The sequence below is a fragment of the Salvelinus fontinalis genome, chromosome 7 (genome assembly GCF_029448725.1).
Source record: "Salvelinus fontinalis isolate EN_2023a chromosome 7, ASM2944872v1, whole genome shotgun sequence".
NCBI lineage: Eukaryota > Metazoa > Chordata > Actinopteri > Salmoniformes > Salmonidae > Salvelinus > Salvelinus fontinalis.
In genome coordinates, this window is record NC_074671.1 from 54,657,370 (window position 1) to 54,670,678 (window position 13,309).

The window sequence follows — 13,309 nt, forward strand, 5'->3', positions numbered from 1 at the left end:
TGTTATTGTGCACTTGTTTTTACGGGTCTACATCTCGCTCGTTTTTTGTGGTTGCATCCCTGTGTAATGTATTTACTTGTTTTGTGCTTCGGCCCCGACATTTTCATGATGTACTTTATTTTGGGTGGAGAAATTTAAAAAAACTATTCCGTATTCCTGCGCCTGTCTCCTATCATTATACTCCGCCAACCCTGATCTCCTAGCCGTGTCTGAATCCTGGCTTAGGAAGGCCACCAAAAAATCAGAAATTTCCATCCCCAATTATTTTCCATCTAGACAGAATAAATCCACGATAATCAAGAATTTCGATAAGCATTTCTCTACGGCTGGCCATGCTTTCCACCTGGATACCCCTACCCCGGCCAACAGCTCTGCATCCCCCGAAACAACTGGCCCAAGCCCCCACAATTCTCCTTCACCCAAATCTAGACAGCTGATGTTCTGAAAGAGCTGCAAAATGTGGATCCCTACAAATCAGCTGGGCTAGACAATCTGGACCCTCTCTTCCGCCACTGTTGCAACCTCTCTCTTTCGTATTGTCTGAGATTCCTAAAGATTGCAAAGTTGCCGCCATCATCTCCTCTTCAAATGGGGAGACACTCTAGACCTAAACTGTTACAGACCTGTATCCATCCTGCCCTGCCTTTCTAAAGTCTTTGAAAGCCAATTGAACAAACAGTTCACCAGCCATTTCGAATCCCACCGTACCTTCTCCACTACGCAATCTGGTTTCCGAGCTGGTCACGGGTGCACCTCAGCCACGCTCAAAGTCCTAAACGATATCATAACCCCCATCGATGAAGTACAGTACTGTGCAGCCGTTTTCATCGACCTGGCCGAGGCAGTCAACTCTGTCAATCACCGTATTCTTATCGGCAGACAAAACAACCTTGGATTCTCTAATGACTGCCTCACCTGCTTCACTAACTACTTCTCAGATAGAGTTCAGTGTGTCAAAACGAAGGGCCTGTTGTCTGGACCTCTGGCAGTCTCTATGGGGTTGCCAAAGGGTTCAATTCTCAGGCCGACTCTTCTCTGTATATATCAATGATGTCGCTCTTGCTGAGGGTGATTCTTTGATCCACCTTTACGCAGACGACCCCATTCTGTATACATCTGGCTCTTCTTTGGACACTGTGTTAACAAACCTCCAAACGAGCTTCAACGCCATGCAACACTCCTTCCGTGGCCTCCAACTGCTCTTAAATGCTAGTTAAACTAAATGCATGCTCTTCAACCGACCGCTGCCCGCACCCGACCGCCCGACTAGCATCATTACTCTGGATGGTTCTGACTTAGAATATGCGGACAACTATAAATACCTAGGTGTCTGCATAGACTGTAAACTCTCCTTCCAGACTCACATTAACCTCTACAGAGTACCTAACCCGGATCCGGGAGCACCCCCCACCCCCCCCACACTGATTAGCATCGCTAGCATAGCGTCACAATTAAATAGTAGCATCTAAATATCATTAAATCACAAGTCCAAGACACCCAATGAAAGACACAGATCTTGTGAATAAAACCACCATTTCAGATTTTTTAAATGTTTTACAGGGAAGACACAATATGTAAATCTATTAGCTAAACACGTTAGCAAAAGACACCATTTTCTTACTCCAACAGTTTCTTACTCCATCAGGTGCTATCACCAATTCGGCTAAACTAAGATATTGATAGCCACTAACCAACAAACAAATTCATAAGATGACAGTCTGATAACATATTTATGGTATAGCATAGTTTTTTTTTTCTAAATGTGCATTTTTCAGGTATAAATCACAGTTCTACATTGCAGCTGCAATCTGATATAGTGCTGATGCAGCTAGAACAATTACAGAGACCAACGTTATATAACTAATTACTTGTCTTAAAACATTTCAGAAAAAATACACAGCGTACAGACATTGAAAGCCCAACATCTGGTGAATCCAAACAATATTTCAGATTTATTAAATGTTTTATAGCGAAAACAAAATGTAGCGCTAAATTAGCATAACCAGGCCAGCCAGAACCAGCTGGGGGCGCCCGACCAGTTCACATGCACGACAGATATATGAAATAACATCGTAAATTGGGTCTTACTATTGCTGATCTTTCATCAGAATGTTGATCAAGGTGTCCTTAGTCCTGATGAGTCGTTCAATCCATTCACAATGGCAACTTCCCCTCTTCATTTAGCCTGGGTACTGGTCGACTGGCACGGTCCCTGTCCAAAGTTAAAAAACTCAAAGAACGGAACACGGCAAAACTCCCGAAAAAATTCTAATAATCTGATTAAACTATATTGAAAAAACATACATTAGGATGATATGGTCACATGTATCAAACAAACTTCGAGACGGAGATAGTTTTCATCCGTAATGTCAGCATAACAAAAGACAATTGCACCTCTAAAACGCGCGTTTCAGAAAACCGGAAGTTGTCGGTCACGCTAAAGAAATAGGTCTTATTTCACGTCAGTACAAGATAAACAAAAAATTTCTCCTCTGACAACTTCCTGACACCCAGAGGAAGACGAATGAAGTGTGTTTCGGGTCATAGGTGGCATGACCATATATAGGCAGAGCGTTGAAGCGAGCATACACATCTTGCAATCTTCTTCTGGCTCAGGGAAAGTGCTGTGAAATGACCTGTGTTTCACTCAGAGACAAAATTGGAACGGTTTTAGAAACCATAGCTTGTTTTCTATCCAATGGTATATGGTTATATGCATATAGTAACAGCAATAATTGAATAAGAGGCAGTTTAATCTGTAGAGGCAATTATGCTAATGCGAAACAGCACCCCCTGTATTCTCAAGAATTAAGCATCTCCTATCCAAAGTTACATCTAGAATCGGCTTTCTATTTCACAACAAGGCCTACTTCACTCATGCTGCCAAACTAATCCTCGTAAAACTGACTATCCTACCGATCCTTGACTTCAGCGATGTCATTTACAAATTAGCCTCCAATATTCTACTCAGCAAATTGGATGCAGTCTATCACAGTGCCATCCATTTTGTCACCAAAACCCAATATACTACCCACCACTGCGACCTGTATGCTCTCGTTGGCTGGACCTCGCTACATATTCGTTGCCAAACCCACTGGCTCCAGGTCATCTATAAGTCTTTGCTAGGTAAAGCTTATCTCAGCTCATTGGTCACCATAGCAACACCAACTCATAGCACGCGCTCCAGCGGGTATATTTCACTGGAAATCCCCAAAGCCAACACCTACTTTAGCCGCCTTTCCTTCCAGTTCTCTGCTGCCAATGACTGGAAAGAATTGCAAAAATCACTGAAAATGGAGAAATATCTCCCTCACTAACTTTAATGCGTCAGCTGTCCGAGCAGCTTACCGATCGCTGCAGCTGTACACAGCCCATCTGTAAATAGCCCAACCAACCTACTTCCTACCTCAACCCCATATTTGTTTTTTGTTTTTCTGCTCTTTTGCACACCAGTATTTCTACTTGCACATCCTCAACTGCACATGTATCACTCCAGTGTAAATTGCTCAAATGTAATTACTTCTCCACTATTGGCCTATGTATTACCTTAAATCCTTACTCAATTTGCACACACTGTATACAGACATCCATATTGTGTTACTGACTGTACATTTGTTTATTCCATTTGTAACTCTGTGTTGTTGTTTTTGTCGCACTGCTTTGCATCATCTTGGCCAGGTGGCAGTTGTAAATGAGAACTTGTTCTCAACTGGCCTACCTAGTTAAATAAAGGTGAAATAAAATACATGTAAAAAACAGCGTAACAATATCAAATGATTGACCATTCATAATACATGTGTTTTGCTTAATTTAAAGTCAATATGTTTTAGATATCACAACTAGCAGCCAGGTTTACTTATGTTATTTGTTTGATCTCAGTCTACCACTAACGTATAAAATACATACTGTAGGCTACCCAACTAGAATTAAACAATACTTCCATAGTCTATGCCACCTCAGTAACAAAGTTCCAAAAAAGAAATGAGGATTCAAGAAAACATCTCTCTTCAATGGCCTCAGCTATTAACCATATGATCAACAAGGTCAAATGCAGCCCTAAAGTCAACAAGCAGCTCAGCCACAAGGTTATCTTGGTCAAGTGATCGGAGCCATTGATGGGTTAAATCAGCTGTTGCAGTCGAGGGATCTTCACAGTACGCATGCTGGTAGAGAAATAAGATGTGCTGGATGTGTAATTATCTAGGCCTAAAACATTTGATTGAAGAGTAGATCAAATTAAATGTTATTTGTCACATGTGCCGAATACAAAAGGTGTGTAGACCTTATAGTGAAATGCTTCCTTACAAGCCCTTAACCAACAATGCTTTAAGAAGTTTTCAGAAAAAAAAGTGTTAGGTCAATTAAAAAAAATAAAAGTAACAAATGATTAAATAGCAGCAGTAAAATAACAACAGCGAGGATATATACAGGGGGTACCGGTACAGAGTCAAAGTGCATTGGCACCGGTTAGTCGAGGTAATTGTGGTAATATGTACATGTAGGTAGAGTTAAAGTGACTATGCATAGATAATAAACAGAGAATAGCAGCAGAGTAAAAGAGAGGTCTGGGTAGCCCATTGATTAGCTGTTCAGGAGTCTTATGAGTTGGGGTAGAAGCTGTTGGAGGTGTACCTTAATTCTGCATTGTAGTTCAATAAATTATTAACTAAGGAAATCAATATCAGCTGACTATAGAACCTGCCAACAGTGCCTATTGTTAGAAACATGTTTGAACCTGTCTGTATCCATGTTGATTTAGCCAATTAGCAACCTCTCTTTCTCAAGAGCATCAGATATTCCTCCATTCATTCTCTATCATATTCCCTCTATCATATTCCCATCTATCATATTCCCATCTATCATATTCCCATCTATCATATTCCCATCTATCATATTCCCATCTATCATATTCCCATCTATCATATTCCTGTCTATCAAATTCAGCTCTACCCTCCATCCACTCCCCCTCCCTTTCCGTCCTCATCTCAGCACAGCCCCGCTCCATCGGGTCGATTTGAAATTCAACATTTAAACAGTGCAACTCTCCCCAGATTTGTGAAAAGTAAACATTGTGTGTTTATACTGTGTTGTACAGTATGTCTTGACAAAAATCAAACAGAGAATAAACCTTTGTAATGTAATATTTTTATTCCTTTTTTCATTGCATGCAAAAATACAGTATCCCTCCCTGCTCTCTCTCTATTACCCAGTCTACTCATCCATCTTCAAGCTTTCATCCCTTCCCTGCTCTTCTATCACCCTCTCAGTTCCTTTTTCTTCTTCTCTAGTCTCTTCCTCTCCTCTTTCCTCATCTTTTCTCTCTTCTTCTCCTCTTTAACTTGAATCTTTCGCTCCATCTCCAGGAACTCAGCTTGAGCTTTCTCTCTCTTTTTCAGCTCCTCAGAACACTTCTTCTCTTTCTTAATCCTGTCTTTCATCATGTCATTATGTATCTTCAACAGCCCCTCTAACCTCGTTTTCTCTGCCTTTTCCTTCTCTTTTCTTTCCTTCTCTCTCTTTTTCTGTTCTAACTTCTCCCTCTTCTTCTCAGCCTTCATGACTTTCTTCTGCTCTTTCTCTCTCTCCTTCACGTCTTTGTCCTCCCTCTTTTTTTGCTCCTCCTGCTTGTGTTTCATCTCCTTTCTCTCTTTCTTGTCATCTTTCAACTTCTTATTCAGTTTCTTATTTTTCTCTTTTTCCTCCATCTTCAAACACGGGATTTTCTGCATGTGGTTCATGACCAGAAAGCCCACTCTTCCCAGGATGGTCTCTGCTCTCTCTGATGAAACCTTCCCATTGGAGCACTTGGAATGGGCACAGTCCACCTCACTCTTCAATCCCTCCCTCGGACTCACATCCTTGACGCTCCTCTCTTCACTCTCAATTTCAAGTCTTATCCAACAATCCTAACAGGAAGACATTGACTCTAGATGTAGTATTGTTTCAGTGTTGCACATTCAATACATATTTGAGTAATCAACATACAATGATGGCCTCATTGGACACCCCATTAGATTTTACAATACCCATAGATGTACTTCCTGAGTCCATACTAAAAGTAATACAAATGTTAACCCTAGTAAGGGGTGATGTTTTATACTATGAGCAAAGAGCAGCAGGGTTGGGGTCAATTCCAGTCAATTCAGGTCAATTCAGGAAGTACTCTAAAATTCAAATTCTCTACAACGCTTTGAATGGAAATGGAACTGACCCCCAACCTGTAAAGTAGTAGTGTAAAACAGGACACCTACCATTGCCTCTTCCAGGGTCCAGGGCCTGGGTTCATCATCATCCTCTGACCTGCATATGGAGGCTCCCACTCTAACAGGCGTCTTAGTGACCACGCAGATCAGAGGGGTGGGCAGCTCATCATTGCGGGTTGCCAGAGTTAAGTCAGCATCTGAGACCAGCTGGTGAGCGTGAGGGCAGATATCCACCTCCTCAGTAGTGCCCTTCACTTTCTGATCTGGCTGCTTGTGGTCCTTGTCATGGATGCATGCCAGGCTTGGAGGAAGTGCAAGGACAGGGCTTTTATCACCGGTCAGTTCCTCTCTCTTGACAGTGGATGTAACTGCACTTGCCTCTGTGTCAACTGAGCACTCTGTGGTGTTCTCAACAGTCTCCTCTGGCTGTTTGTGGTCAATGTTGTGGGTGCAGGGCAGCCTAAGAAGCAGAGCTGCGGGTGCAGGAGGACTTTTATCAGCCAAAAACTCCTCTTCAAGGACAGTGGACACGGAAGCGGCTGCTTCACTGACAACTGGACACTTGCTCGTACCCTCTACGGCATCCTCTGGCCGTTTGTAGTCATTGTCAAAGACAAGTGGCAGACATGAAGGCAGCACTGAGGGAAGACCTGTAGCTGCTAATGGATCCTCTCTATTAGCAACTGATGCCTCTGCGGCGACTGAGCACTCAGTGGCGCCCTCTTTCGTCTCCTCTGGCTGCTTATGGTCATTGTCCAAAATGTGTGACAAGCTTGGAGGCAGCCTTGGATCAGGGCTTTTATCCAGGTCCTCTCCCTGGACAATGGATGTGCCTACAGTCATCTCTGTGGCAACGGAGGACTCGGTGGCGTCCTCTTTTTCCTCCTTGGTCAGTTTGTGTTCAGAGTCACGGATACATGGCGAGCTTGGAGGCAGTGCTGCAGGGTCAGGAGGGCTTTGATCAGCTGCCATGTCCTCTTTGAGTTGAGTGGACACATCATTGGTTGTTTCACTGGCAACTGGACACTTGTTGGTTCCCTCTACTGTCGTCCCTGGCAGTTTGTAGTCAATGTCAAAGACTGGTGGCAGGCATGGAGGCAGCACTGAAGGAAGAATTCTAGCTGCCCATTGGTTCTTGACAGTGGCTGTACCTGCAGTGGCCACTTTGGCAACTCGGCACTCCGTGGCTGAAACAGCAGGCTGGGAGGTTTCCGGGACATTGAATGAATTGCCAATGAACCGCTGAGCCAGTGGTGGGAGAGAGAAAGGATAGAATCTGTCCTCTTCCTTGATATTAGATATTGCCACTGGAGCAACTGAGACCTCAGTGGTTCCCTCTACTGTCTGCTGTGGTGGAATGGAGTCATTGTTAAAGAAGTGTGGCAGGTATCGATGCAGTATTGAGGAAAGATGTGTATCTGTCGATAAGTCCTCTCCTTTACCAGCAGATACATCTGCAGTGGTCTCTGTGGCAACTGGGCACTCAACAGGGACAAAGTATGAAAATACAATGAACCGCTTGTCATCCTGAGCGCGTATGGCCAATGGAGAGGGGGGATGCAACATGGTTGGTATAGGCCTCCGATTGGTGAAAGCCAGTGGTGGGAGGGAGTCAATACAGTGAGCCATGAACTCAGTGAGTGGACGGTTGGTCACATCTCTCACATTCTGCAGGAGAAAAGAAACAGACATGATGAAAGTGATCACATTCAGTACATACATACTTTATGAGTGAACACTATATACTAATACATCACATATACAGTGCCTTCGGAAAATATTCAGACCCCTTCACTTTTTCCACATTTTGTTACCTCACAGCCTTATTCTAAAATTGATTAAATAATTATTTGCGCTCATCAATCTACACACAATACCCCATATTGACAAAGCAAAATCTGAATCGTTCCACATTCATTACAAGAACAAAAAAAATGGCGAATTACTTTCGTATTGAGTACTTTGTTGAAGCACCTTTGGCAGCAATTACACCATAAAATCTTCAAGGGTTTTACTCTACAAGCTTGGCATACTTGTGTTTGGGGACTTTCTTCCATTCTTCTCTGCAGATCCTCTCAAGCTCTGTTAGGTTGGATGGGGAGCGTTGCTGCACAGCTATTTTCAGGTCTCTCCAAGTCCAGGCTCTGGCTGGGCCACTCAAGGACATTCAGAGACGTGTCCCAAAGTCACTCCTGCGTTGTCTTGGCTTTGTTCTTAGGGTCGTTGTTCTGTTGGAAGGTGACCCTTCGCCCCCAGTCTGAGGTCCTGAGCGCTCTGGAGCAGGTTTTGATCAAGATTCTCTCTGTACTTTGCTCAGTTCATCTTTACCTCGATCTTGACTAGTCTCCTAGTCCATGCCGCTGAAAAACATCCCCACAGCATGATGCTGCCACCACCGTGCTTCACCGTGCCGTAGGTGCCAGATTTCCTCCAGTCTTCCTTCAATCTTGGTTTCATCAGACCAGAGCATCTTGTTTCTCATGGTCTGAGAGTCTTTAGGTGCCTGTTGGCAAACTCCAAGCGGGCTGTCATGTGCCTTTTAACAGCCTGATCGGTGATGTGCTGCAGAGATGGTTGTCTTTCTGGAAGGATCTCCTATCTCCACAGAGGAACTCTTGAGCTCTGTCAGAGTCACCATCGGGTTCTTGGCCACCTCCCTGACCAAGGCCCTTCTCCTCCGAATGCTCAGCATGGTCGGGCGGCCGGCTCGAGGAAGAGTCTTGGTGGTTCCAAACGTCTTCCATTTTAGAATGATGGAGGCCACTGTGTTCTTGGGGACCTTCAATGCTGCAGAGATTTCTTGATACCCTTCCCTAGATCTCATCCTCGACACAATCCTCTGAACTCTACGGACAATTCCTTCGACCTCATGGTTTGGTGTTTGCTCTGACATGCACTGTCAACTGTGGGACCTTATATAGACAGGTGTGTGCCTTTCCAAATCATGTCCTATCAATTTCATTTACCACATGTCGTAGAAACATCTCAAGGACGATCAATGGAAACAGGATGCACCTGACCTCAATTTCGAGACTCATAGCAAAGGGTCTGAATTCTTATGTTAATAAGGTATTTCTGTTTTTAAGTTTAATACATTTGCAAAAAAAATGTAAAACAGTTTTTTCGCTGTGTCATTATGGGGTATTGTGTGTATTATTTAATCCGTTTTAGAATGAGGCTGTAACGTAACAAAAGGTGGAAAAAGAAAAGGTGTCTGAATACTTTCCCGAAGACACTGTATATATCTATTGTCCTCTCAGATGCTCTGCACCAGTCTGTACCAACCCTGGGTCTTCTAGGCAACGAGTCAACTAAGTGTAAAAATACATGCCCCACACCCAGCATAACATTTTAGACATTTAGCAGAAGCATTTATCCAGAACGACTTACAGTTAGTGCATTCAATTTAAGGTAGCTAGGTGGGACAACTACATAATCCTGATATGAAGGTCTACGAGAGATCGCTTGGTCTTGTTATTGAATTTTTTTTCAAGACAAGGCAACTATAAGAACTGAGGACTATGTACAAAACAATACTCAGAGACATACACGATACAACACAAGAAAAGTTATCAGACAAAATACTGTTAGCTTACGTTCAATGGCATATGGCACATTTTGCCCGTATATTGACATATATTTGCTTTAATCAATATTGTTCAACAGAACTCTAGTCGACTTTGTCAAAGTTGGTCTTGTTACCTCCTCAATCAGGCTTGGCATTTTCCTCGTCTCAAACCAAATCCTCTTCATCTCCTTCTCCTGCCCCCTCTGGATCTGCCACATCAGAGCCAACCTGGCTCCCAGCTCCATCATGTAGTCTGTCTGGTTCTCCCTTTCCTTCAACTGACACTCAGCCCTCTGTGTCAGCGTTGAACCCTCCATGTCTTCCTCCTAGCTAACAATAACTCTGGAAATTACATAACGTTCTAGTAAGTGGCGTGTTGCTAACCAAATAGTAATGCATCTCTTTACGATGTGCACACGTTTCTTCCCGTTTACTTACAATTAAGCAAGTGACAATCCCAATCCAGAGATGATTACGCAGTAGGCCTATCTGAAATACTTGGAAAAGCGACCAAGTTCAAATGAATAGATTTTGGCTGTTCCTATCATTATGTGCACAATATCCTTCATGACATCATCATTGTGATGCAAGGCATTGCTATTGAAGATGACAAAGTACAAAAGACTTTAAAAAGAAAACTTCAGGCTCTCTCTGTACCTTACTATTGAGCCATATTCAACCCCCCATGTAACGCCACTCCATATTGAGCCTTGTTCAACCCCCCATGTAACACCACTCCATATTGAGCCTTAATTCAACCCCCCATGTAACGCCACTCCATATTGGGCCTGGTTCTCACAAACCACACTAATCACTTATATAATATCATTCAAAAAAGATTTTGGGGAAGAAAGCGACCCTATATCCATCACGGACCTAACTTGTTGTACAGTTTAACCTATTTTAAACACTCCAGTCTTCTCTTTGAGTGCCCCTGAGTGCAACTCAATTTAAAGAGGTACATATTTGGTACATATTTATAGAGATAATTGTTTGCAATATATGTTGGGGATTAACACAGAGATGGGGTTTTCTTTCATCAATAGAATGTATTTGCCATTAAGCTGGCTCACTACAACAACTGTAACATGCCATCTCAAGTGTCAGGATGAACCATTTTCTCACAAAAAAATGGATTCAAGCAAACTGTATCTCATCAACAGTTTCTCTTGTCACCATGATTGCATGTTAGGCCTACTTAAAAGGTCATGTTAGCACACAAGTCATTTGAAAAGTAGTTATTCTACAGAAACATAGTTAAACAGTAAGTTATATTACAACCTACCTCTCAAGTAAGCAGCGTGTTCTCTCACTAATGAAATAGGACATGAATAATCTGTCAGTGGTTAATTGAATCAGTCTCTTTGCACTGTTCTGTTTGTCTGTGCAACAGCTAACCTCCTAGAATCAGAATCTTGTGATGTCACAATGAAGGCCCCATTGCCATGATTACCCACAGAAGCTCTCATGTCTAATCATTTTTTTACCTATTGAGCACAGTCATACCTAATATTTATATTGAATCCATGTAACCACATTTTTTATTAAATTAAAATGCTCTACCTCATATCAAATGATTGACCATTTATAATACAGGTGTTTTGGCCTAATTCAGTCAATATGTTTCAGATATCACAACTAGCATCCAGGTTTACTTAGGTTATTTGTTTGAACTCAGCCTAACACGAATGTAAAAAAAAATCATCATCATTAATAAAATACATAGGCTATCTTACTACAATAAAGCAAATCTTCCATAGTCTATGCCACCTCAGTATCAAAGTTTCAAGAAATTAGGTTTCAAGAAAACATCTTTCTTCAATGGCCTCAGCTATTAACCATATGATCAACAAGGTCAAATGCAGCCCTAAAGTCCACAAGCAGCTCAGCCACAAGGTTATCTTGGTCAAGTGATCGGAGCCATTGATGGGTTAAATCAGCTGTTGCAGTCGAGGGATCTTCACAGTACGCATGCTGGTAGAGAAATAAGATGTGCTGGGTGTGTAATTATCTAGGCCTAAAACATTTGATTGAAGAGTAGGTGTCCCTGAATTCTTGCATTGTAGTACAATATATTATTAATTCAGGAAATCAATATCAGCTGACTATAGAACAGTAGTTTTAGACCTGCCAACAGAGCCCATTGTTTAAAAACTTATTTGAAATGTTTCTTATCCATGTCTTTCCAGTTGATCTAGTCAGTCAGACAACCTTTGTTGCTCAAGAGCATCACACATTCCTCCATTCATTCTCTATCATATTCCTCTCAATCATATTTCTCTCTATCGTATTCCTCTCTATCATATTCCTCTCTATTATATCAAACAGATACAATTACATACAAAGCAGAAAATATATAGAGAGCAAATGTATTAGATTGAACACATACATTTCATAATTAACAGTTGAGCTGACCTCCATTTTGTTTCACTATGGCTTTAGTCATCAATCTAGCAAGAGGGCAACATTGTATTAAGGTAGTAGTGTGTCAGGGACTGTCAGTTTAAGAAGTTTTAAATCTTAAAGTGATCTAATCAAACAAATCCTCACCGTTACATTCCACTCTCTCAATATATTCCTCTCTATAATATTTCTGTCATATTCCCCTCTATCATATTCATCTCTATCATATTCTTCTTTATCATATTATCATATTCTCCTCTATCATATTCCTCTTTATCATATTATCATATTCCCCTCTATCATATTCCCTTCTATCATATTCATCTCTATCATATTCCTCTTTATAATATTATCATTTTCCCCTCTATCATATTCCTCTTGATCATATTCCCCTCTATCAGGTTCTTCTCCACCCTCTATCCACTGCCCCTCCCTCCTCCTCTCCCTCATCTCAATGCAGCCCCTCTCCATCCACCAGAGCACGATGGAGAGCTCTTCCTCCAACCTGGAAAGTACCATCTCCTTGTCAACCAGGAAACCTTCCTTTTCCACATATTTGATTGCCTCCTGTTTAACTCTCAGTTGCTCTCTATTGATCCTCAAAATCAGCCGGGATCTGGGCTTTGAGATGATCTGACGTCTCATTTGTTTGAGACATTTCTCGTTGTTGCTCATCATATTCTAGCACACTAATGTCCTTCTTGAAGTAGCAAAAATCTGAGGCTACCTTTTTTTCAGATCCTTATGTGCTTCTCTTATAGGTTGGAATGTGTGTCCTCTGTCGTCTCTCCCATCTCTGCAGATCTCAGAGATCAGCTTACTGTCTGTCTCACAAGGCAGCTTCAGAGCCTCTCCATGTTCACGACATTCATCTTCTCTGCCGTTTCCTCTCTCGCCTGTAGCTCTCTATCTTTTAGGATCTTCCTCCAGTTTCAGCTGGTAGGCCACATTCCTGATCAGTCTGTTGATCTGGAAGTTTCTGGCTCTGACCAGAGCCCTGCCCTCTGGACAGAGCTGGTGTCCAGCATTCCGACTGTTTGGAGGCATCTCTTGCAGAAGGTGTGCTAGGCAGACAGCTCAGAGACACAGGCTCAGTGTAAATCTCTGTACAGATGGAACAGGATAGGTGCTCTGC